A 27532-nucleotide genomic window follows, 5' to 3' on the forward strand; every position below is an offset into this window, starting at 1 on the left:
AGACATTCACTGAATAGCTAGAATTAAACATGATATCAGCTTTAGGGGACTCACAGTCTAAAAACTAGATGTTCATACACCTCCAAAATCTAGTTCAACAACAGGAGAGGTTTCTAGTAGAGTGTGGAAAGGGCTGCCTAAAATAGATCCCTAGGCCAAAAGTTACAGAAGAATTGCAAGAGCTGGCAGGGGAGGGAGGAGGAGGTTCTTGTGAAGAAAGTCAAATAATTCCACTCATTCAGGTCAAGCTTCCTCCCCTCATCCCAGCCGTATCAGACAAGAAAGAACAACCATAGGGTCAATTATTTGGGGGCAGAGAGAGGATGTAGAAATGAGGCCACTGGGGACTCCTTACATTGCAAAGCCTTGAAATTATCTCAGTTTTGCTCTGATTCCTCGGTGGAGACGTGTTGAACCCCTGAGTCTACTGACCTCTGCCTGATATTTGCAGATCGGCTTTGTGAGTCTCTAGAAGACAGTTCATGGCCTTTTGTAAGTAGAGAGAAGGCCAACACAATGATTCAAAAGTTGTGGCAGGACTATTTTCAAAGAAATAAAATCCTGGCGTTAGAAAAGCGAAGCTCTTAATCTTTCGGATACGGATGTAAACCATCGGAATGGGATGCAGTGGGCAGGATTAACAGAGTAGCTGTAGTCCAGACGCTTCGGGAAGCTGGAAAACCCAAAACATAACAGGGAGAAAAGCAGGATGGCAGACTGAGCAGGAACCACAGGTCTCTCTGGTTCCGTAAATTCTGATCCCCCCTCAGCCCCTCACCCATCATCAGGCCTGTTCTTCTCTATACAGATGGGGTATGAGTTTACAACAAGGGAGAAAGTCCATCTCAACTGCTTCTCTTCTTTCACTTATGTTTTCTCCCCAAATATAAAAATAGCATACTCAAGAGAAGGATTTAGAAAATATAGAAAGAGATAAAAAAGAAAGAATTTCTTATAATCTCAATATTTGTTATCTCCTGCCCTAAGGGGCCACCTGTCTTGTTTACCAAGCTCTACCCCCAGATCCTAGAAGAGTAACTGGCACATAGTAGGCGTTTAATTCCACATCTTTTCTGTATGAATCAATCCCAATTTTAAAAATGAATCAATCGGTATCCAGAGATTACATCTTAATATCAGTTGCACATCATCCCATATTTCTAAGCATGCATTTTCTGTAAACTTGTGTATTTTTTTCCTGGGCATGTTTTTATTGTGGTAAAATACACCTAACATAAAATTTATCATTTTAACGGTTTTAAAGTATACAATTCAGAATCCGCCTGCCAATGCAGGGGACACGGGTTCAATCCCTGGTCCCGGAAGATCTCACATGCCATGGAGCAACTAAACCCGTGCGCCACAACTACTGAGCCTGCGCTATAGAGCCCGTGAGCCACAGCTACTGAGCCTGTGTGCCACAACTACTGAAGCCCGCGTGCCTAGAGCCTGTGCTCTGCAACAAGAGAAGCCCGCGCACCACGACGAAGAGTGGCCTCTGCTTGCCACAACTAGAGAAAGTAAAGAAGACCCAACGCAACCAAAAAAAAAAAAAAATCACAGGACTAGTGTGGTCTGTTTGCCTAAGAATTATTTTTGTGTGTGATTCACTGGTAACATTTCTTCTTCTTCAAGACAGAATTAAAGCTTTTTTCATTGTCAAAAAAAAAAAGTATACAATTCAGTGGCATTAAATATATTCATAAGATTGTACAACCACCACCACCATCCATTTCAGAACTTCTCATCATCCCAAACTGAAACTCTATATTCATTAAACAGTACTCCCCATTCATTCCTCCTCCAGCCCCTGATAACCGCTGCTCTACTTTCTGTCCCTATGAATTTACATATTCTAGGTACCCCCTATAAACGGAATCATACACTACTAGTCCCTCTGTGCCTGACTTGTTTCACTTAGCGTAATATTTTCAATGTTCATCCATGTTGTAGCATGTAACAGAATTTCATTTCTTTTTTTTTTTTTTTCAGAATTTCATTTCTTTTAAAGGCTGACTACTATTCCATTGTGTGTGTGTGTTTCACATTTTATTTATCCATTCATTTCCTGATGGATATTTGGGTTTTTCCAGTACATATTTACAATTTTGCATCTCCTTTTTTTACTTTATAGTATCTCATGATCATTCTCCATTTTATTAAAATATTTCTTATTGTATATTATATATAATATGAATATATTTACATATATAATAATTATAGTTATTATAATTATGTTATATATTTATCCATTTTATTATTTTCTTTTGGCAGGCACATTTTATCTGATTGAGAGACAGTGTCGCTATAATTGTTCTCCTAAGTTTGAACACTTAGGTTATTTCAGTCTTTTGCCATGGTAAGCAAGGCTGCAACACCCTTGGACATAAGCCTTTGTCCAAGTGTGTTTGTGATATTATTGTTTTCTAAGGATAGAGTCTTAGAAGGTGAATTACTGTGACAATTATGTTATCTAAACTTCTCTTGATGCTTTCTTTCCAATTTGCTTGGCAAATGGCTTTCCAGAAAACAGTATGGTGGTTCCTCAAAAAATTAAAAATAGAACTACCATACAATCCAGCAATTCCACCTTTGGGTATTTATCTGAAGAAAACAAAAACAAAAATTTGAAAAGATATCTGCACCCCCATTTTCACTGCAACATTATTTGTAATAGACAGACATGGAAACAACCTAAGTGCCCATCATTGAATGAATGGACAAAGAAGATGTGATACACACACACACACACACAGAGGAATATTACTCAGCCATAAAAAAAAAGAATGGAATCTTGCCATTTGCAACAACATGGATGGACCTTGAAATACTGCATGATTTCACTTATATGTGGAATCTAAAACAAAACAAACAAATAAAAAAGCCAAGCTCATCGATACAGAGATCAGATTGGTGGTGGCCAGAGAGGGGATGTGAGGGGTGGGCAAAATGGGTGAAGGAAGCCAAAAGGTACAAACTTCCAGTTATAAAATAAATAAGCCACAGGGATGTCATGTACAGCATGCTGACTATAGCAAATAATACTGTATTGTGTATTTGAAAGTTGCTAAGAGAGTAGATCTTAAATCATTTTCATCACAAGAAAAGATAATTTCGTAACTGTGATGACAAACGGTAACTAGACTCATCATAGTGATCATTTCACAATGTATATAAATGTCAGAGCATTATGTTGTACCTGAAACTAATACTATAACGTTATTTGTCAATTATACCTCAATAATTAAAAATAAATAAATAAAAATTTTAATTTTTTGCTTGTTGTTGGGATAGAAGGATACAATTGATTTTTGTATATTGGTATATCCAGCAACCTTGCTAACTAATTTAATAATTTAGCTGTAGATCTTTTTGGATAGTCTATGTACACCACCAAATTGCCTGTGAATAGGGGCAGTTTTTGTCCTTGTGTTCATATTCTTACACTTGTTTTCTTTATCTTTCTTATTAGTTGGCTCCGATATTCTTGTCTCATTCTCAGTTCCAGAGGGAAAGTTTTTAACATTTAATCATAATGTTTGTGTACGTTTTTTTTTATAGGTACATTTTATCAGATTCAAGCAGTTTTATTTACATTTGCTAAAAGTTCTAATCATGAATATATATTGAATTTTGGCAAGTTCTTTTTTGGCACTTATCTATAAGGTAATATGATATTTTCCCCTAATTCTGTTAATATGACAAAATTTTTCAGGTGTTAAATCATTCTTTTTTTGTTTCAAATATGATGGTTTTATTTTATTTTCTTCTGATGCAAAACCAAAGATTCCACTACAGCACAGAGACCAATATAATAAAAGGTCATGAGGAAGTGAGGGACAGGCAGGACGTGATGTACAAACCGGAGGATCATTATTTCTTTATAACATGACACTACATCGTCACTGAGGAACACACTCAAAGTAACACTTTGGAACTAAAAGGTGGCACAAACGTGACAACCTCCAGGAATGCCTTCAAGCACCTCCCTTAGGATGGACTTACCATCTCTAGACTTCAGTATGGGCAAGATTACAATTCTTCGGAAGAATAAAAGTTTACACTTTTCAAATTTCACAGAAGACGTTGACTAAGGTCAGGACACAGTGGGTTCATTTCTCTTAATTCCCAGGGACAAAGCTGGTGCATTACTCAAAACCACGTTAAGCTTCTTAGTTCAAATCCCGACCCAACCTTGTGATTTCCCGCATTGAAGTTCCTTCCATCAATCAAAGAAGATAGGGTCAGTCTGACTCCTGGGCAAAGTGTTCGGGTATGACCCTGTCCAATCAGGCTGGCATGACTTACTTTAGCAGATAGAGAAGTTCTATAAGTCACTTTGTATGTAGCGGTGATGTCAGAAACGGGTATCCTTAACTGCCAGCCACCCAAGCGAGGTTCGGTGACATTTCAACCTTCTCCTTAACCTTCTGCTGGATAGAACCTCCAAATTCAGTGCCGTGGTTCACAGAAGTGAGGAGCTGCAAGTCTGCAGCCTTGTAGCCCAGGGCAAAATCATTCCGTGACAGTTTGGACTTGGCTGTGTCAAAGCTCATCAAAACTCATCTGATAGTCAGCAAGCCAGCCCTTAAAGACTGACACAGCCCACTCACAGATGGCTGGTTCAGAAAAATCGATCAGTTAGTTCATTACTAGGTACAGCTGAGTGATATCCTATTGTGTTAAAATTCCACAATTTGTTTATACCTTCACCGTTTGATGGACATTGGAATTGTTGGGTCACGTGTAAGTGTATGTTTAACTTATTAAGAAACTACCAAATTATTTTCCAGAGTGGTTTTGCCATGTATTTTGATTGTTATATATTTAAAACCCCCTAAGACTTCACTATTATTGTTTCAATCCTCAATGTTCGTTTGTATTTCCCTTTGCGTTTATCTTCTATGTTTCTTTTCACTCCTTTTTGCACCTCTGAGCTACTAGCTGGAATCATTTTCTTTCTGGCTGAAGAACATCTTTTAGTATTTTCAGTAGTGTTGGTCTGCTGACGATGAATTTTTTTCATTTTTGTTTGTCTGAAAATGTATTTGTTTCACCTACATTTTTGAAGGATATTTCTGCTGTCAGTCTGGTTGCTCCTTTGAAGCTCATTTTTCTTCTTCTGTTAGCTACATTTAACACTTTTTGCCCTTCATCTCCAGCAGTTGTACTGTGGTGTGCTTAGGTGTGATATGTTTTATAGTGACCTTCTTGGTTTCATTGTGCTTCTTGAATCTGTAGTTTGATATCATCCATCCATTTTGGAAAATTCTCAGTTGTTATCTTGGCAAATATTGCTTCTGTCTAATTCTCTCTTTCTTCTTCTTCTGGGCCAATTCCTCATACACCATAGCTCCTATGTTTCTTAGCCTCTTTTCTGCATTTATTATCCTTTTGCTCCTCTGTGCTTTTTTTTTTTTTTAATTTTTTTGAAGATGTTGGGGGTAGGAGTTCATTAATTAATTTATTTATTTTTGCTGTGTTGGGTCTTCGTTTCTGTGCGAGGGCTTTCTCTAGTTGTGGCAAGCGGGGGCCACTCTTCATTGCGGTGCACAGGCCTCTCACTATCGCGGCCTCTCTTGTTGCGGAGCACAGGCTCCAGACGTGCAGGCTCAGTAGCTGTGGCTCACAGGCCTAGTTGCTCCGTGGCATGTGGGATCCTCCCAGACCAGGGCTCGAACCCGTGTCCCCTGCATTAGCAGGCAGATTCTCAACCACTGCGCCACCAGGGAAGCCCCTCTGTGCTTTTATTTTGGATGTTTATTACTGATTTTCCAGTTCACTGTTCTCTCTCCAGCTGCTAAACACGTTATAAATTTTTTCTGTTATAGAAGTTTCATTTTAAAAATCATTTCCAGTTTTCTACATAAATTCTCAATTTCACCTTTTATCTCTGTAAACATATTAAGTACAGTTATTTTAAGGTTTGTGTCAGATTATTTGTATACTTGTAAATCTGTTTTTATTATTGTTTTCCCCCCTTGTTTATCTATCACATTAACTTGTCTCCTCATTTTCCTGATTTTTTTTAATGAGTAGCAGATATTGTATATGAAAAATTGGGAGATAAATTGGAGTCTAAGATGATGGTATCTTTAAATAGAGCATTTATGCTTTTCTTCTTGTTAGTAGCTGAGATTATCTGAAGCTTGCTTTAGTCCCTTTGAAGGTCAGTTCATTTAGAGTTCACACTTAGTCCTAGAGTGTAGCCTTGTAGCTTATCCAAAGCTTAGAGGGGTTCCTGGGATCCTCTTCTTCGGTAGTTTGCGAATTCCAGGTTTTTCTCCTAACTTCATGAACTTGTCAGTACCTCTGCTGAGCTGCTCAGCTTCTCATCTGCCTCTTCCGGAAGCTCCAGAGACCTGAATGCAATGACCATCTCTTTGTGTTTCCTTCTTTTTTAAGATTGTGGATCCTTGATTCTTCCTAACTTCATAATTCCTTGATGACTTCAAACATTAAAAAAATAATTGTTCAGATATTCTAGTTCTCAGCAGGAGGATTAATCCAAATTATTTACACTACCACATCCAGAATTGGAATTCCTAAGAACAAAAATGTTCAGGTATAAATGAAAAGAATCAGAGTGAAGGAGAAGGCAGACTACAAAATAAAATATTAGAAATCATATGTACATGAACATAAATATGAAGAACATAAAATGAACATAAGTGAAACATAGCTATAGCCTCTTAATATTCCTCAATATTTCTTTTATCTTTAACTTTCCATATACATATGAATATTCATATATATATGGATATATATTCTCCCCTATGAATATTCATCTCCTTATTTTGGTACATTTGCCTGAGAAGTGTGAGGAAATTTGTTACATAAACCCAAACTGTCAAGTTATTTGTGAGAATATATAAGAAATTTAGAGAGGGAAAAAGAAATGGTATACACTGCAGTTACTTAGTAATAAAGCAATATAATAAGGTACGAATAGTAAATTAATTATTAGAGACAGAAAGTTGTCATTCAAAAATTAATTACAGTCATTCCTCAGTGTTCACAGGGGATTGTTTCCAGGATCCACACCCCTGCCCCGCTCTCCCATACCGAAATTCCCTAATGCTCATGTCCTTTATATAAAATGGTAGTACTAGCATATAACCCATGCACATCCTCCCATTTACTTTAAATCATCTCTAGATTACTTATAATACCTAATACAATGTAAATGCTAGGTAAATAGTTGCCAGTGTGTGGCAAATTCCAGTTCTGTCTTTTGGAGCTTTCTGGCATTTAAAAAATGTATATATTTTCAATCTGCAGTTAATTGAAGGCACAGTTGTGGAACTCATGGTTACAGAGGGCCAAATGTAGTTGATAAAAATATGTGAGAATAGCAAAGACTTAAAATATAATAATTAGGATGACTACGGTTCCTGGGAGGGAGCGAAAAAAACTAAGAGCAGATTAGTGCTACCAAAATAAAAGCACAGCAGCATTAACAAAAAGAAAAAGAAAGAAGTCTTAAAGAAACATTATCACCAACAAAAATAATAGAAAATCAAGTGGTGCTAGAACAAGATTTAAGGAAACAAAAGTTCTTAAACAGAAAACGCCCTTAAATATAAATTCTTATTGAAAAATCAGTCTTACACAAGTTAATCTATTATTTCCCACCTCAATAGTTACAATGCATATTATATATTTCAAGATTTTTTGTTATTTTAGGACTTTATAATCAGCTTTTTAGGATCACTACTTTGAACACAGTCTTTATTGAACAGATGGAAATATGAAATGTGTATGGGAATAGGATGAATCTACACAGACCCAATTTATCCTGGACTATGTTTTTGGAAAAAAATTCCTGATATAATTTTTGCTTCCTTGTATTGGCTTCTTTTTCATAAAAACCTGCTTACAAAAAGGTTCCAGTGATGTGATTAATCAATGATTTGAAGTAAAAGTACAACTTTCAGAGTTGTAGCAATTCAGTACAACAGTACAAAGTCAAAAGATACACTTATAAATGCAGGAGAAGAAAGGAAATAGAATTAGTGAGGATGGAGAGTTAGAAGCAGTTAAACGAGTATTTTAGCTTGAAGCCATTCGTTGGTTATTATGACAAGGAAGTCTACTGAATGAGGTTGAAAGCAAAACCAGCCGACCAAGGATAGGACTTAAGAGCATGATAATTTGTTTACTTGAGAATGAAAGAGTACACCACGTACAGCACTGCAGGCACTCAAGCTTGGTACATTCTAGAAGTCAACATGGAGAAGAAGATGCTAGATAGACACAAGAACATTGAGCTCTTTTAGTCCTGCTTTTATAATTGGAGAACAACTTGAAAATATGGAGAGCATATTACAGAAAATACATAGTACTGTAGAACATAAACCTGGTATATGAAAACTGAAAACCGGGTCAAGAAACACAGTGTTCATACAAGCCACTAAAGTATGAGGCCAAAATATAAGTGAAAATACATAGATTTCACTTTGAAAATAGGTTATATTTTTCTTAATCTCACTTTCTGACTCAGGGGGTCTCCCTTATGGGTTTCTTTTCCTGAATTATATGAAATGGTTTGATGGACTCATCCACTGATTTGATCCAGAAATCTTCCTCCTGTTTTGAGTAATCCTAAATTGTCTTAAAGAATGGTATGAAATCCCTAAACAAATGAATTACCAGTTGTAATTTGATTTAATTAAAAAACTAAATATGTACCAGAAGGGATTTATGGAGACCATGTGGGATGTTGTAAAACCAAAAAATCCAAGAGTGCATCCTTTCTAAAAAGTTTGGAATCCTTGCACTACTTAAAGTATATATGTGCCACACCTTCTTTATCCATTCATCTGTCGATGGGCACTTAGGTTGTTTCCATGTCCTGGCTATTGTAAATAGAGCTGCAGTGAACATTGTGGTACATGACTCTTTTTGAATTATGGTTTTCTCAGGGTATATGCCCGGTAGTGGGATTGCTGGGTCATATGGTAGCTCTATTTTTAGTTTTTTTTTTTTTTTTTTTGCAGTATGCGGGCCTCTCACTGTTGTGGCCTCTCCCTTTGCGGAGCACAGGCTCTGGACGCGCAGGCTCAGTGGCCATGGCTCACGGGCCCAGGCACTCCGCGGCATGTGGGATCTTCCCGGACCGGGGCACGAACCTGTGTCCCCTGCATCGGCAGGAGGACTCTCAACCACTGCGCCACCAGAGAAGTCCTATTTTTAGTTTTTTAAGGAACCTCCATACTGTTTTCCATAGTGGTTGTATCAATTTACATTCCCACGAAAAAGAAACGAAATTGAGTTATTTGTAGTGAGGTGGATGGATCTAGAGTCTGTCATACAGAGTGAAGTAAGTCAGAAAGAAAAACAAATACTGTATGCTAACACATATATATGGAATCTAAAAAAAAAAAAAGGTACTGATGAACCTAGTCGCATGGCAGGAATAAAGAGGTAGACATAGAAAATGGACTTGAGGACATGGGGTGGGAGGGGGAAGCTGGGGCGAAGTGAGAGTAGAATCGACATATATACACTACCGAATGTAAAACAGTTGGCTGGTGGGAAGCAGCTGCATAGCACAGGGAAATCTGCACCGTGCTTTGCAATGACCTAGAGGGGTGGGATAGGGAGGATGAGAGAGTGGCTCAAGAGGGAGGGGACATGGGGAAACGTGTACGCGTATGGCTGATTCGCCTTGTTGTGCAACAGAAACTAACAGTATCGTGAAGCAATTATACTCCAATAAAGACTTATTTAAAAAATCTCCCGCCCCCCCAAAAAATAAAGTGTATCTAAAAACACTAATTTCCATACATATGTCTCAAGGTGGTCTGAGGCTGCAACACGTCAGAAAAAACCCAAGGAACTGAGGGGAAAAAGTCATGGTTCCAGGACGCTTAATATAAACAATGGGTTGATTTATGCTTTTTGCTTTTCATCAAGTTGAGTCCTGTGTCACTTGTAAAGCTATTGTCTCTCGAGTTCCAATTTACTTTCTGTGTTTGGCTTTGTAACGGTGGGGCTGGGACTCCACATACATTTTTCTTTTGCCAGCTGGCTCCCTCCTGCCAATAAGGAGCCCTAGAGGAAGACTGGTGGGAGGGAAGGAGGAAAGGGATCTACTCCTTCTGGTGGCTTCCAGTGGGCTTCCTGGTTGCTTCCGGTTCTGGTCGGCATCAGAGCCTTGCTTCTTCCCCACTGCAGCCGTGCTTGTTGCAGATGCAGCAGTGTGCAGCTCTCCTAACCTTCCTAGAACCAGCCTCATTGCTCCCTGCAGACACACCAGCACTAGCTGCCAGCATCGGGGCCTCAGAGCCTAGGCTTCTGCTCTGTGGGCCCCTTTTCTAAGCATCTAAGTTTTAAACATTCCAACATCTTTCCTTCATCGGAACCCTAGGGGGGTATCTGCTTCCTGCACTTGCTGATTCAATCTATGAAGTGTGGTACCTTCTGTTCTGTTTTTGCCTTGTCGGTTACTTTGATGGGTAGAATAATGGTCCCCCGAAGATATCCATGTCTTAATCCCCCACGCCTGTGAATATGTTACCTTACATGGCAGAAGGAACTTTGCAGTTAATTTAAGGATCTTGGGATGGGAAGAGTATCCTGGACTATCTGTAATGTAATCACAAGGGTCGACATGCGTGGGCACAGGAAGGTCAGAGTCAGAGAAGGAGGCGTGACAATGGAAGCAGAGGCTGGAGTGACGTGAGGCCAGTGAGACAAGAAATACAGGTGATCGCTCAAAGCTGGAGAAGACAAAAAAACAGACTGTCCCCCAGAGCCTCCAGAAGCAATACAATTCTGCTGACACCTTGATTTGAGTCCAGTGACACTGATTTTGGACTTCTGACCTCCAGAACTATAAGATAATAAGTCTGTGCTGTCTTAAGCCACTCCATTTGTGGTATAATTTGTTACAGCAGCGATAGGAAGCTGCTGTAGTTACCTAGTTTATAACGCTTTATATTAAACTCTGTCTGTTAAAATAACTGCTGAGGTCTGTACCCCTGACTTGCCGCTGACTGACTCAAGTAGAATCGGCACACCTGGCTCTGCACTGTTAAAAGGGCAAGCACTGCTCAGCTGTCTTTTAATTTGAATTCTCAGGTCTCAGTTGTATTTTCCAAGTTTAACATTAGTCTGTGATGACATACTTAGCATTGAATTTTTGGAAAAGAGTTTTCTTTTCCTATTTGTAAAATTTCATCCTTCTTATTAAGGTCAACTTTATATTATGGAATATAACATTAAAATATAGGAACTAAATTAGAAATTAAAACAAAGGACACAAACATAAATTTGTAAGGTTGTCATGACAATCAGGAAAAACGAGGCTAAGATCTGTGGTGTTCGCTATGGTCACTGGGTGGGAAGCAGGGCAGAACACCTGGACTGGCTGAGACTGGGAGTCCAGTTAATGACGACATGAGTGAATGTTACTTCTCTGGACATGAAGGCACAATCCAATGACTGGGAAGTCCAGAGAGACTGCGAGACAGAAGCAAATGCAAATGCTAGGAGTTTAGTGAAGGTATGATGTCACAGCTGTGCATAGTGGTTCTGGTAATTGAGCTGAATCCAACATCCAGGGAATGCCCAATGAACTAGAAGCAAGGCTGCCGTCACGGCTTTTAGTAGACAAATAGAGTTCATGGTCCAGGGGAGTCTACAAAGGCAGTAATGAGCAGGTGGATCCCAACAGGGTCTCTAGAGAAGGGATTTTGACCTCTAGTCTCAAAGCAGATACGTGAATAGATGTAGTGTTTACTCTGATTTCTGTAACGTCTAACCCTCACTGTGAGGATATGCAAGGACTCCAAGTCAATTTAGAGGTTTAAAAAAAACATACATATATAAAGAGATTTATTTCAAGGAATCAGTTAACACTATTTTGCAGGCTGGCAAGTCCAAAATCTGCAGGATGGGCCAGCAGCCTGGAGACCCAGGAAGAGCTCATGCTGCAGTTCAAGTTGGAAGGCCATCTGCTGGCAGAATTCCTTCTTGCTTGGGGGGAGGTAAGTCTTGGTTCTATTAAGGCCTTCAACTGATTGGATGAAGCCCACCCACCTTATGGAGAGTAATCTGCTTTACAAAAAGCCCACCAATTTAGATGTAAATCTCATCTAAAACCATCCTCACAGAAACATCCAGATTAATGTTTGACCAAATATTTGGATATCATGGCCCAGCCAAGTTGACACATAAAATTAACCATCACAACCTTCTTGCCTAGCTACTGAGGTAGAGGAGGATATTATATTTTAAGATCAGAGGATGTTAACATAGCTTTTCTTTCTTCCCATACCCTGAAGACAGCAGAACAACTCGAGAGGTAAATTATACAGTGCTCTCTTCAAGCACAGGCTCTCAGCTTAAACAAACCCAATTTTACTTTGTTTCAAGGCTTAAAAAATTATAATTATAGTAGAACATCATATATTTAGAAAGAAATAATCTGGGGAAATGTTTCCCATATAATGTAATTGCAAAGACAGAAATCTTCCCCCTGGGGTGGTGGTGTTGAGAAGCAAAAGCTTCATAAAGCACATGCATGTTTTTTGGGTTTTTTTGTCTAAAGGAGAGGCAACTGTATGAAACATAAGACCACCAATTACAACAGTGAGACAGTGAAGGAAGTGAGAAGTGAGAATTCATAGCTAAAGGAAACAATAACCAGGAGACCTCTGATTGCTTTCTACTTCTTCAACAAACAGTTGAGTGTCACTTAGTGTTTGGGTACAGTAGTGCCACACATCTCAATAGCTCCTGAAGGTATCTTAGTCCTAGAGCACAGGACAATAATTAACAAAATAACTGAGGTATTAAATTGGCTTATATTCAGTACATCACTGAATCTATAAGAAAGGGAGAATAGATATTGAATCGAGATGGAAAACTGAGTGTACGTTTCTACCCCCATGCAAAACATCCAGAAAAAATACCTTAAAACATTAAAAGAATGAATTCAAAAGAGAGAGAGAAAATAAGAGGCACAACCAGAAACTTAAGACTTTGAAAAAATTCATGAATGATAAAAAGCAGAAGGGATCATATTAACCGAGGAAACCCTAAACCAAAACACATTCAGAAGGTAGCTATGGGGTCAGGGGAGCTTCTGGCAGAATTCCAAGCTCACAGTCAAGGGAACAAGGACCAGAAGTAACCGAGGAAATAAGCAAGTTGCCAAGTGAACAACCAAGAGAGGTAGGCCCCTCCTCCTTCCTGCTCTTGTGTGGAGTGCCAGCATCGGCAGAGTTTAGCACCTGCTACAGCAGGGCTGGCCAACCAGAGCACAGAATCTGTGCCATTGTCCCCAGAGAGATCTGAGATGTGTGTTAGATGTCCAAGTGGGATGCCAAATAGGCCACTGCAAATTTGACTGTGGAACTCGGGAAAGGTAGGGGCTGGAGACACAAATTTGGAGTCATCATATTTGGATGGTAATTAAAGCCATAAGTAAGACTAGATGAGATCAACTAGGGAAATAATGTGTACAAAGAAGAGAAGAGGGCCCAGGACTGAGAGCTAGGACACCCCAACATATGGAGACAGGTTATATCTGTGTGACACTGAAACAACCAGTTAGTTAAATTAGTTTAAACATGTGAAAAAATGAGTGGAATGGGTCACTGGTGGTTATGCAGAAGGGGACTTGCCCACATAGACCAGAACTGAAACATGGTGTAGTCCCTGACCAAATCCAGGACAGTTTGACTGGGAGCATTTTTTTTTTTTTTTTTTTCCCGGTACGCAGGCCTCTCACTGTTGTGGCCTCTCCTGTTGCAGAGCAAAGGCTCCGGACGCGCAGGCTCAGTGGCCATGGCTCACGGGCCCAGCTGCTCCGCGGCATGTGGGATCTTCCTGGACCAGGGCACAAACCCGTGCCCCCTGCATCGGCAGGCGGACTCTCAACCACTGCGCCACCAGGGAAGCCCTGCCTGGGAGCTTTTTGAGAAGAGCCTATTTGTTCATCTTTATATATCTGAGCTGCCACACAACAGGTGCTTGATAAATGTTTAATGAACAAATTTGTAAATTTAAAAACAAACTTTGCATCGTTTGGGGAGAATTTCGACCAAATTTCTAATTGTTGTTAAGCATTTTCTCCACCCACCTCAATGTTTGCTCTCCGTTTTGGTCCCTTTGCAAGTAATGTCTAGAAACATACCTTTTAGATTCAAAGACTTTTAAATAATAAAGGACCTTCTTCCTTTTTACCTACCTCAGTATTAAATTAGCAGTTTGTCATTTATTTCTAATTTTCCAGCTGCACTAATTTCACTTTTCCATCAAGACCTTTTTGAGAAAAATATGAGATAAGGAAATATTCCCTCCATGGAATCCTCCAAGGATGATGGAAGGTGATTATCTGAGGATAAGAGTTGTGACTACACGGTTCAGCTACTTTTTCCCAAAAGAAGGTCTCAGTACTTTACTAAAATACATTTACGGATGAAATAAGATGTCTAAGGTTTCTAGTGTTGGGGAGCCATTTGTAGGGACAGAAGGTGGGTAAAGCAACAAGAAATATATGCAAAAGAAAAAAAATGTACTGTGGAATATTTCCATACCAATAAATATAGCTCTACCTCATAATTTTTTAGGACTTCAGAGATTTCCATTTTACAAATTTATAACAACTCACTTAACACAATCTACATACTTGGACATTTAATTTTCTCTTATTATAAACATTTTTTGCAGACAGTTTCAAACTCAGTCTGATTATTTTCTTGGGAGAGAGATTAGTAGATTAAAACATATGCATTTGAAAGGGTTTTTGACAGGTCCTGCCAAATTTCTCTTCGGAAGAGTTGTATCAACTTAAATTCCCATTATCAGCGACCTCCTTTCCCACACCATTGCTAACTTAGGGTATTATGATTCTTTGAAATATTTGTCAATTATATGGGTGAAAAAGTAGCTTAGTGTTGTTATAATTTTACTTTTTTTTGCTTACATTTTTTTCACATTTTTATTAAGGTGCAATTTACCAAGCTGTTAAAGAGGCAAGAAGAAAAATGGTACCTGGTGCCTCTTTGCTCCAGGGTGCCTCGCACAGTGGCTGACTTTGCCCAACAGGCTTCCACCAAGTGCCCTTAGGTCCCAAGTGCCTGAGCAGTCAAACAGCAAGGTGCTGACTAGGCTGAGAAATCTGAGCCCGTGTCCCAACCCTTTGCATCTTGCATCGAAACCACGGTCTTTCACAAGATTGCAGAATGGTGTCTTAAGGATGAAGAAATATATCTCTTTTTAAACAGTTTATCAAATGATGAAAGACCCTTGTTATTGGGAATATGTTGGAGAAGAAAAAAAAAAGAACAAACCCTGTAGAAATCAGAATGTGAAAAGCAGTTCCAACAGCAAGAAGTTCTTTGCTTTGGGGGCAAATGTCAATCAAGAGCCTAACCCTAACCACACATCCCGTCTCAGGATTTAGTAGGAAACTTTATAACTCTGAGATGAGGAAGAGGTTTCTTTTGGAGTGCCTGCAGTTTGGGTTTGTGGTTCATTCTTGCCACCTGTGTTACTGACCTGAGAGGTGCGGGCTTTGGTTTCCCCATTGTCTGCTATGCTTGTCTCGGCCAGTAGCACAATGGAGTGAAGGCTTTTAGGCTCTTAGAGGACTACTGTACAAGTGATAGCCAATCACAGCTCCAAAAGCATGAAATGGCATTTTATCACACAGTCAGTGAAGTGCTTGGGTTTTCTCTACAGGAACAGAAATTATTATATTGCATAGGGCCATCTTTTTCTTTAAAAGGGGAGAAAAATCCACTTCCAATTCAGGTAGGATATTGAGGATTGCAGAAGAGTGAATGCTTTTTGGAATTACGTGCTTGTGCAAGGAAAGGGAGTGAGGACAAAATGCTAATGAAATACAGAAACCAAACCTAGTGAAGCATGGCAAAGGTCTGGCATCATATTCAAGCTGCAACAAAGTACTTCACTTAAAGCAAAGCTGCACTCAGCCACTGATACTCAGCGTGTCCACATCAGGAGAGCTTCTCCCCAGCAGGGACAGCCCCCTCAGGAGACGGGACAGAATCGCATCTTAGAGCCTGGGGAATCTCAGGATGTGCCTCGTACAGACTTCTCATAGCAGGGTAACAGCCAGCCCAGAGGAGACCCACTGGACATGCCGCTGGGCCATCACCCCTCCAGTGCTTTCCCTCCACCCACCCCAGGCCTCTCCAGCCCCATCTGCTACCGGCTGCTCCTCTAGGGGGGCAGGAGAAACTCTCGGTACTTTACTAAAATACATTTACGGATGAAATAAGATGTCTAAGGTTTCTAGTGTTGGGGAGCCATTGGTAGGGACAGAGATGAAACAAAATGGCTATGAGTTGATAACTGCTAACGTTGATCATGGATACGTGGAGGTTATTGTACTATTCTCTCTATTTTCACCTATGTTTGAAATTTTTCATAACAAAATACTTTTTAAAAATCATGAGACAGTGAAAAAAAAACCAAAAAGGAAATCCTCTCTAAAAATCAGGGTGAGGGGAGCTAGGAGGTTCCTACAGAGCACTGGACTGGTGTCCTGCACATGGCTTTTGACAATAATTATGAACAATAGTGTTAATGATCAGAACAATGACGTGAAAAGCCTGGAATTGTGAAGCTCAGTAGATATAAAGCCAGTCCAGGAATCTACCCTTTGAACAAGCACTTCAGATGACTCAGAAGTAGGTGGCCCAAGGGCCACAGTTTGAGAAACTCTTCATAACGAGCCTGATTTTTTGCTCCAGATGGGCTCATTTTCTTTATTCTAGCAAGAACACTCTAACAGTAGGATATGGGCAATTAACTCAACTAACTGCATTAGCACAAAGGGTTTGAAAACTGTGATGATGAGGAAGTGCTGCCCAAGTGCTACGTACCTGATTACTGCACCCTAACATATCATTGACAGAACAACCTTCCATAGTTCTTAGAATTTTGTATGCCTCAGATTAAAGGACCACTGGTTAGAATAATATTGTTAGGAGATTGAATAGAAAAACTATTAATTATTAAGAAAAAAAATAGGAAAATACTGAAAGTTCTTAGTATTGACGAAAGCCCTTGATTTAAAGATTTTTTTTTTTAAACTTACATCACTTGATTGAAACAAAATATTAATACACTAGCATTTCTTTGGCATGTCTAGGGAACCAGGTCAAGTTCTGGGGAAGGGATTAACCAACAGTGTTCCTCTCTAGGTCCCAGTTGCTAATTTTGGATCAAGTCATGTAGTCTGTGACATTTGAGAGGAAGGTTATAGGAAAACAGGATTTATCTTAACTTGTTTTAGGACTGCAGAATGTCACAACCCCAACTGAGGGAAATACGGCAATTTCTATCAAAATTACAGATTCATGTGCCATTTGACCCAGCAATCCTGCTTCTAAGTATTTTCCTGTAGACACAACTCCACACGTGTAAATGATACAGCATTGCCACATTGATTGTAATAGCAAACAATTGGAAATAAGCCAGCTGCCCATCAGTAGCAGAATGGTTAAATAAGCCATATATTAAGATATTATTTGTTTGACTTTGAATAAAGAAAAGCTTGAAGGAAGTAGTGAAAATGGTTAACTATAGCTAGGGTAACCAAATTGTTTCTTTGCCTAAATGGGATATTTTTGAGAGTGAAAGGGGTCACTATTAATATTTGTACCAAGACAATAGGTACAGCTTGGTACAGTCCTAGACAAACCAGTCTGTACCTAGAGGGGTGGGAATGGGGTCTGGGGGACAGAGTAACTGGGGCCAGGTGGGAGTGACACTTCACAAAGTCACCTTGTTATGTTGCTTTGACTATGGAATTATGCATGTATATTACCTATTGGAAGCAACAAAAATAAAACTGAGAAAATATTCGAGAAATTATCATGGTCTTTGTAAAATTTGCTACTGGATTTTAATGGTCTTTAATGGTAGACAAGCATTTAATAATTTATCAACTCCCTATTGGCAGTGTTTGAAGACAAGACCAGAGCATGAATGAATACAGAGCTACGTTCTCACAGGTGAACATTCCAGTAGAGAGCTGAGGATATTCAACCTTCATTGATTCCATCTATCCATTCAGTCACTCATTCAGCTTTCAGCATATATTAATTGAGCACCTTTTATGTGCCAGGCTAAGTAGGCACTGGGAGTTCTCTGGCACTCGGGATAGATCCTGACCTCCTCATGGACCTCTGGACCAGTACACAGGACATAAGAACAACATGGTGAAGTGCAGTTGCCAGAAATGTAGCAATGAGACGGGTACAAGGGCTTCCCTGAGGAGAGCACTGAGCAGTTGAAAGTGAGTGAAAGAAAGAATGGGGGATTCCCTGGTGGCGCAGTGGTTAAGAATCTGCCTGCCAATGCAGGGGACACGGGTTTGATCCCAGGTCCAGGAAGATCCCACATGCTGCGGAGCAACGAAGCCCGTATGCCACAACTACTGAGCCTGCGTGCCACAACTACTGGAGCGCACATACCTATAGCCTGTGCTCTGCAACAAGAGAAGCCACCGAGATGAGAAGCCCATGCACGGCAATGAAGAGTAGCCCCCGCTCACCGCAACTAGAGAAAGCCCGCACGCAGCGACAAAGACCCAACGTGCCAGAAATAAATAAGTACATTTAAAAATATAAATATTAAAAAAGAAAACTTCCCATCTTAAAAAAAAAACAAAAAAAGAATGGATGAATGAATGCAATTGCATAAAATGACCTCTTACATCTTCCAAATGTGCAATTCACTTGTTGTATGACACAGAGCTACTAATATTCTGGAAGAATGGGATGGAGTAAACTCAGTTGCTCAGCTTGGTTAATGAGAGGGGCTGGTAACAGGATAGTCCAGAGTGCTGGGTCTTAGTCCCCCTCATCCACTGGCCTCTATGAGATTTCAGGGAAGGTAACGAGATTCTCTAAACTTTAGAAAACATAAAATAATGGTGTTTGGCAAATTGTTCTCTGTAGTTCTTCTAGATCCATAATTCTCTGTCCGATGTGCAGATTTTTATCTAGATATTTCCTTCTACTTCAATAGCAGACATTTAACTTTCTCATCTCAGGACCTTTGCAAACGCTGTTCCCTCTGCTTGGAATGGCCTTAATCTCAATCTTCACATCCCCATCTGTTAGGTCTCAATTTCACCTTTTCAAAGATCAATTATCAAAGTTGTGTCCTTGTTAGTTTGTTTCCTTCCTGGATCTTTCCGGATAATACCGGATAATTTCCAGGTATTTTATCTGAAATTGTAGGCTTTGTAAAGCAGGAACATTGTCTGTCTTGTGTCTCTAGGGTCTGGCGCTGGGAAGTAGTGGGTTCGCATAAGGATATGTTGAATGAATCAGAGAAAAGGTCCTTTCATTCCATCATACCCTATTTGCCTGAGGTGAGTGGGAGGTGGCATCAATAACCTCTAAGGTCCCCGTTTCTGGCGTGGACAACAGCTGTGTCTTGTCCAGACCAACTTGGCACCAGCTCCTCCGCCCCCCACCCCTATTTTGCGGGGAGGGGAGTGCTTGCACTTGTGTTGCTGCAACACTTAAAGTGATTGCAGGCTGGGGTGGCAGGTTTTGGAGGCAGTTAATCCTGTTTCCAAATCTGGATATTTCAGAGAAATGGCTCCACATGACACTTGCTTTTCTGCCTGGATATAATTTTTGCAAAACCAATAATTATTTATAGCAGTTTACACAACTGACATATAATTCTGCTGGGACAAAAGTAGCAGAGTTGACAGGAAGCTTGCCAATTATGTAGTATTTCAGGCCCTTCGGTGCAAATCTATTCTCTAACAGACAGAAAATGATCTTTCTTTGGGCTTCTCCCTTTCCATGATTTTTTCTCACTTTTGCTGTTTTTTTTTTTTTAATCCTTTACCAATAGTCTTTTATTATAGAGATTTTTGTAGAGCTTATACTTTTTAAAATATATTTTTATTTATTTATTTTTTGGCTGCGTTGGGTCTTCCTTGCTGTACGTGTGCTTTCTCTAGTTGCAGCGAGCGGGGGCTTCTCTTGGTTGCGGTGCAGTTCTCATTGCAGTGGCTTCTCTTATTGCATAGCACAGGCTCTAGGTGCACGGGCTTCAGTAGTTGCAGAGCGCGGGCTCAGTAGCTGTGGCGCACGGGCTTAGCTGCTCCGTGTCATGTGAGATCTTCTCAGACCAGGGCTCGAACCCGTGTCTCCTGCATTGGCAGGTGGATTCTTAACCACTGCGCCACCAGGGAAGTCCCTCACTTTTGCTTTTGAACTGAACTTTAGAGGCTACAGCTAGCTTAATGTAGGAGTTACCATGAGGACCTATCACTCTACTCAAGCATTGATTCTCCTCTCCATTCACTTTATCAATGACATCAGCCCAGGCTGGAAATAAACACTGAGGAAAAGCCAGCTAATGGTAACAGACAAAGTTTTAAAAAGTTGTTTAATTGGGCTCTGCAAATGAAGAGTTATTTGGAAAATCTCCTCAAGGTCACCACTTAATCAAATGTTCTCTCCTCTTGCCTTCCGCTGTCGTTTAGACCTCTGAGAATGCTGTAGAGCAATGGAACATGGAGAGCTGGCTGGAGCTGGGGACAAGATTCACTCCCAAAAGTTTGTTTGACAGGTGATGATGCGGAGGCCCAGATGGTGGAGTGTTTTGCCTGCAGCATAAGGCATGGGAGTGGCCAAGGTGGGAACCAAAACCCGGGGCCCACACCCTCCACATCTATCCCAGTTCATCTCCACGCCCGCCTGTCAGCATCAGGGTGAGACGAGGCCTGGGTTTTCTGTTTTCTGCCCAAATCAGGCTGACTGCCTGGTGAAGAGGAAGCATCCCATCTGTATTAATTTTCCAGGGCTGCTGCAACAAAGCACTTCAAACTAGGTGGCTTCAAACCACAGAAATGTGTTGTCTCATGGTTCTGGAGGCTAGAAGACCAAGACAGATCAGGTGTCAGCAGGGTTGGTTCCTTCTGGGGGCTGCGATGAGAATCTGCTCCATGGTGCTCTCCCAGCTTCCGGAGGCCCCAGGAGTTCCTTGGCTGTGGGAGTGTAACTCCGGTGTCTGCTTCCATCTTCACATGGCCTCTTCCCCCGGCCCCCAACCCCGCTGTGTGTGTCTTCACATCATCTTCCCTCTGTGCCTGTCTGTCTCATGCCCAAATTTCCCCTTTTATGAAGACATCAGTCATATTGGAATAGGGCCCATCCTAATGCCCTTATTTTAACTTGATTACCTCTGTAGAGGACCTATTTCCAAATAAGGCCACATTCCGAGGTACTGGGGGTTAGGACATCCTACCTCTTTTGGGGGGAAATACAATTCAACTCACAACACAATCTAATCACTTTCCTCTGTCAACGGAACTGCAAAACTACCATCTGACAGGGCTGAACAGGGAGAAGACAGATAACGAAACAACACCCCGGTGGAGCTTAAACAAAGAAGCAGATACAAGCTGAAACTGAGAAGTTTTCTTATTATTAGCTGTTCTTGTTATCTGCTTTCAGCATCCTCCCTACCAAGTTTCCTGTTCTTCAGTCATCAATTCACCATAGATTTACTGAATTCTTACCATGTGCTAGGCTCTGTTCTAGGGGCTAGATACACAGCGATAAACAAAACACACAACTCTGGCCCTCATGGAGCTTAGTTCTAGTTGCCAGAGACAGACATAAATATGTCAGATTATAGTAAATTTTTTTTTTTTTTTTTTTTTTTTTTTTTTTTTTTTTTTTTTTTATGCGTTACGCGGGCCTCTCACTGTTGTGGCCTCTCCCGTTGCGGAGGACAGGCTCCGGACGCGCAGGCTCAGCGGCCATGGCTCACGGGCCCCGCCGCTCCGCGGCATGTGGGATCTTCCCAGACCGGGGCACGAACCCGTGTCCCCTGCATCGGCAGGCGGACTCTCAACCACTGCGCCACCAGGGAAGCCCCCAGATTATAGTAAATTTTATGAAGGAAAATAAAGCAAGGAAGGGTAACGAGTGCCAAGGGCGAGGAGTTTTAGGTTAGAGAGTGAGGGAAGAGCTTCCTGAGCAAGTGACACCGGACAACGACATAAAGGAGCTGCGAGGAGGCCATGTCGACACCTGGGGGAAGAGCGTTCGAGGCAGAAGGAACAGCAATTACAAAGGCCCCGAGGTCAGAGCGTGTCTGGAGCATGGAGGACAAGCAAGGAGTCCGCGTGGCTGGAGCAGAGGGAGTGAAGGGGGACGGGCAGGGGGAGGTGAGGCTGTGGGGGGTGGACAGAAGTATACGGAGCCGTCAGCCTCCCAGGACATCGTAAGGATGCTGGCCTTTCGCTGAGATGGCAGCCAATGACAGGTTTTGAGTAAAGCAGTGGCAGGATCTGACTTACAGCTTAAAAGAATGCCTTTGGCTGCTGCACTGAGAACAGACTAGGACAGCAAGGGTGGAAAGAGGGAGGTCGGCCCAGAGGCCACTGCGGTGATCTCGGCAGGAGGTGCTGAGTGGACGGACGGGTGAAACGGGGCTGTGTTCTAGAATCTAGAGACTGTGAAGGCAGAGCTTGCCTGCTCCCCTAGTGGACCAGATGTAAAGTTTGTGAGAGGAAGGGAAGGGTCAAGAACGACTCCAAGACTTTTGGCCTGAGCAAGTGGAAGCATGGGACTAAGATGTGAAAACGGGGATTTGGCAGAGAAAGACAAGAGCTCAGCTTGAATCAAGTAAAGTCCGAGAGGCCATTAGCCTCCCAGAGGAGATGCCAGCACGCTCGCAAGTAGCACGTGCCTGTGGCAGGGCCAGAGTCTTCCGAGGGCTTTGAAGCCCCGCCTTCTTTCCCAGTCCCGCCTTTCTCAGTCCCACACAACTACCCAATGTTATCCCCATTCCTTTCTCCCTCTTTCTGCTGCTTCCTGCCCCTAAGACTTCTCTGGTGTTTTTCTCATTTTTGGAATGTCATCTCAACTCATTTCTTCCTGTCTGAATTCAAACTACCCTTTAGTTTTCATTTATTCATTCAACAAACACTCCTCTGAGGCAGACACTGTATAGGCTGCCGTTGGGTCCCTGTGCCTCTCGGGAGCCTTTCCCTTCATCCTCACTGCTCTCCTCTGGTCTCAACCACCAACTGAGCCTTTGCGGCCTGCAGCCCTCCTTCTGGCCTCCAGTCAGACACAGCCCTGCCTGTCATGAACAATTCGGGGTGAATGTCCTGCTCCCTAATGAAGATGCAAGCTGTCCTCATCGAGCACATGTGGTACACGTTCGATGAGTCCTTGTGGGATTGAATTCACAGCTCTGGTTCACTGGTTTGGTCTGCAGAGCCTCAGTCTCTGGTAGCACCTCCAGACCCAGCCCAAGCTCCCCCCACCTCTCCAGGGGTCTCCGCCACCGGTAAAGGAACAGCAGGGAGGAGGGGAAGGAGTAAAGGAAAGGGAGGGTGAGGGTCTCAGTTGTCAGTGTGGGACTCTTGGCCTTGATCTAATTGGCTGCGAGCCTTTGATTCTCCGGCTCCAGTGCACAGCCTACCCCCTGAGCCCAGGTAATGAGCACGTCTCTGAGAAGGAGGTTTCATGGTGTCATATAAACAGCATGGCTTTGCTCTGTAGCTGACCTGGGCTTGGATTCTGGCTCTGCTACCTGCTAGCTGGCAACATTAAGCAACCACTTAACTCCTACATTCCTCATCTTACTCACCTCTACGATGACACACTCTTCAATATGTATAGATGGCAGATAGCACAGCGCCAGACATACAGAACGTGCCCAGGAAATAAACGTCATATGCCTTGAAAGGGCCCACAAGGGCCTCCTCTGACTCCTGTGCTGGGCCACGCCAGTTCTAGGATGGCCAGTCCCTTGCCTACTGGCTTTGCCCAATTCCAGGGGGCCAGCATGAGCTACCTGCCCCACAGGCGTGGACAATGGATGTGTCCCTGGGAGAAGTAGGAAGGAGAGAGCATTTGTATGGGGGAGTCACAAAGAGCTTCGGGGGCTCCATGGGAACCTCAGCCTCCTCTTTCCCTGGATCTCGACAACCTCCCTCACTCCTAGTTTGATAGGGCTTGATCCCAATCATCGTAGGTGCGTGGAGAGTGAGAGAAATCGAGCCTCTCTTTTGCTCTCAGAAAGTGAAGTGTGATCACACACAAGGTGACTAGTTGCTGGAAGGACCAGCCACCAACCTCCTGCAGGACAGTGGAGTGGTCCTGAGGCTCAGTCTACAGAGGCCAAATCAAGTGGAGTCCTCTCTCCTCACCCAGCCAGGAATATCTGAGTCTCAGAGAAAGAAGGAAGGGATTATGAAATGAAAGTACAAGAGAACGATTCTCTGCAACTTCCTTCAGGGCACTTGCAAAGACGTGATTCCATCAACTCCCCATCCCTGGCCGAGGTGTACAGTCCCCGGGTCATAGATGAGGACACTGCCCAGAGCAATTTCGATGGAAGAGCCCTGACCAGAACCCAAGTTTTCCGACTCCAAGACCAGTATTCTTCCCCCGCCTCTATCCTGTCTCAGATACGGGTCTCAATCCCCCTCTTCCTGCACAAGCATCCATGACAATCAGCTCACTGACTGATCCTACATTTTACGCCCTGCTTGACTTTTTGAAAGGATGACCTATGTTACACTGTTAAAGTGCCCATTTTCCTAGCATGGATGAAGAACTTGAAACCTGGCCAAGGGAGACTCTGAGAGCTGTGACTTTCCCTTGCTTGAGTTATCCAACATGCAATTGCCAAATCTGGGTAAATACCACTGCTTTTCCCCAAACTGGCAGGAGCGGATCAGAACCTCTTATCTCTTTACCCTTTCTTTCATTTGTTTTTTAGGTAAAGGATGAAATGTTTCCAGCTCGGCAGAACTCCTAACAGATAAATAATTAATAGAAAAGAGCACTGGGCTAAAGGTCAGTGCCAAGTTCTGCCTGGTCAGCAGTCTCCACCTTTGTCCCTGCACCAGCCCCCTTTACACATCCTAAATCTGCAGACTCAACCTCAGGCTGGCCCCAGGTCAATCCTGTCCCCAGGTTAGTGGATTTAGCCCAAGGCCGTAGCACCTTTTTCTGGCCCTTGCTTCGTGAGCTCCTGCTTTACTCCCCCAAATGGACTCCATCTTGGACTTGATCGTTGGATTCCTGCTCTATTTCTTAAACTTGAATGTCCATGTGTGTGTCTTGCCAACCACTTCAGTCCTTATAGGGCTGAGTTTCTGAGTTTCTAGTGCCAGACACCCTCCCAGGAGCAGGAAACCTGTTCTTGAAAATGGGCCCAGTGCCTGGGGCCTGCTGCCTGCCCCCAGGGCACGAAACTCCACCCGCCTGCAAGATCTCCCAACCGTACCTGCTCCCCGCTTCTCGCTGGGTTCCAACAGTTGTCAGTTACACCACCTCTTTCTGTAGCCACAGCCTTCAGAGACCTCACTCTGTTTCGCAGAGTGTCCCTGCTCTTAGCAAAGGCCTCTCAGTGTGCTCTCCAGGTGCCTGTTCCGTTCGGGTAGGGACACCTAGTCCCAGGATCTTATCCTCATGCCCCTTCCCATCTGACAGGTAACCAGGTCATGCAAGCCGTGTCCCCGGACAGGACAGTACAGAGAAATGGCTCTAGTCCTGGCTTTCTACTAATTGGCTAAGTAGCTCCAGGCAAGTCATGTGACCTCCCTGAGCCTCCCTCCTCAACCTCAAAATGGCAAGTACTAAAGCTGCTAAAATGGGGGGCAGGTGGGGAGAGTATCTAGAGGTCCCCTGGATCATCTGCAATTTGATGATTTTGTGAATTCCACATTTACACAATTCATTTATATCATGAATAAGATGGAAGGCCCTTGTTCTCAACACACGAACGCACACAGTGATGGTTAACTTTATGTGTCGACCTGACTGGGCTTAGGGATGCCCAGATGGCTGGCAAAACACTCTTTCTGGGTGTGTCTGCAAGTATGTCTCCAGAGGAGACTAGCATTTGAACAGGTTGTAGTAAAGAAGATTGCCCTCACCACTGGGCATGATCCATCTGTTGAGGGCCTGAATAGAACAAGAACAATAAAAAACACCAGGAAGGGCAAATTTGCTGTCTCTGATGGAGCAGGGACATCGTCTCCTGCCCTTGGACATAGGTGCCCCTAGTTCTTGGGCCTTTGGACCAACTGACCCCCAATTCTCAGCCTCCATAACCACACAAGCCAATTCCTGTAACACATTTCTTATCTATCTATCTATCTATCTACCTACCTACCTACCTACCTACCTACCTACCTATCTACTTACCTATCTGCATATATTCTTTCTCTATAAAGAACTTTAATATAACACCCTTGCTTTATGCCCAATTCTGGTGTGTTTAAAATAAAACAGGGCTTCCCTGGTGGCACAGTGGTTGAGAGTCCACCTGCCGATTCAGGGGACATGGGTTCGTGCCCCGGTCCGGGAGGATCCCACGTGCTGCAGAACAGCTGGGCCCGTGAGCCATGGGCGCTGAGCCTGCGCGTCCGGAGTCTGTGCTCTGCAGCGGGAGAGGCTGCAACAATAAGAGGCCCGCATACCGCCAAAAAAAAAAAAAAAAAAAAGAGTAAAATAAAACAAAGAAGTTCAGTTGCTATAGCCACGACCATCCTAAGGGAGCTTGAGGCTCAGGAGAAAGGCTGCAGCTACATGCGAAGGGTGCTCATCACTCTCTGCCCCACCCAGGTCTGGCCTGAGACTCATTTTGAACGTGGCCTCCGGGCAGCCTGGATCAATTTGTTGCAAGATGGAACGTATTGCTCTCCTTCCCTGGAGCAAACCCCACTGTGTGTAACCATCTCCCACAAATCTATGAACTCAGGTGAAATTCCACGCACGCTAGAGACAGCCTGGGAAAGAGAGGCTGGCCCCCAAGGACAAGATGCTACCTGGTGGGGGCCTGGAGAGGACAGGGGCTGCTGCCTTTTGTCCAGCCCCTTCCCCAGGGCTGCGTGTGTAGGAGCTTTGAGCCTTTTCAGGCCTGGCTGACCTGGCCCCTCCTGCTCGCCTGTGTTACCTGCACAGTCACACACTGTTTTCTGCTTGACAAGGACAAGTCCTCTCCCAGGTCTTTGGTGTGGCAAACCCCTGCCCTAGGCATATTTCAGGGCAAGGGGAAAGGATTCATCAATAATGCATCTAGGTGACCTATTCTGGGCATTTTCAAAATAAAATGTTTTGAACTGATTTTACTTCTTACACCTGAATAATTTTATAGATCTCAGTTTATAGACCAGAAGAAGACATAATTTCGTATCTGTACAAATGAACAAAGTAGGTTTGCTTATGAACATGTATTTCAGTTTCTTTGGCCAGCTATCATATTTGTTATTTGTTCTCTGAATCTGAAAAGCTGAGCTTATCTTTCAAAATCAACAACAAAACCCTGCCTGTGCCCACCAGGGAGCCAGTGGAGGGCTGGATGGGTGGACATGTTGGCAGGTTGGGAAGGCTTCCTGCCTGTGGAAACACAGGCCCTTGGGTCTGTCCCCTCCTAGGCTGCAAGTGTAAGAAGGAAAACATCCCCCTCGTTCACAACAGTCTTGGAAGGCAGTTTAGACAAGTGTCACTCTTATTTTGCAAATGAGGAAATTAAGGCTCAG

The 27532-nt window shown here is 42.7% G+C and overlaps 1 pseudogene; it reads right to left on the minus strand.

The window, feature by feature from the left end:
• Window positions 1-4152: 4152 nt before the first annotated feature.
• LOC116746687 lies at window positions 4153-4641 on the minus strand (annotated as a pseudogene).
• Window positions 4642-27532: the final 22891 nt, after the last annotated feature.

This window comes from Phocoena sinus, chromosome 21, assembly GCF_008692025.1.
Source record: "Phocoena sinus isolate mPhoSin1 chromosome 21, mPhoSin1.pri, whole genome shotgun sequence".
Taxonomy (NCBI): domain Eukaryota; kingdom Metazoa; phylum Chordata; class Mammalia; order Artiodactyla; family Phocoenidae; genus Phocoena; species Phocoena sinus.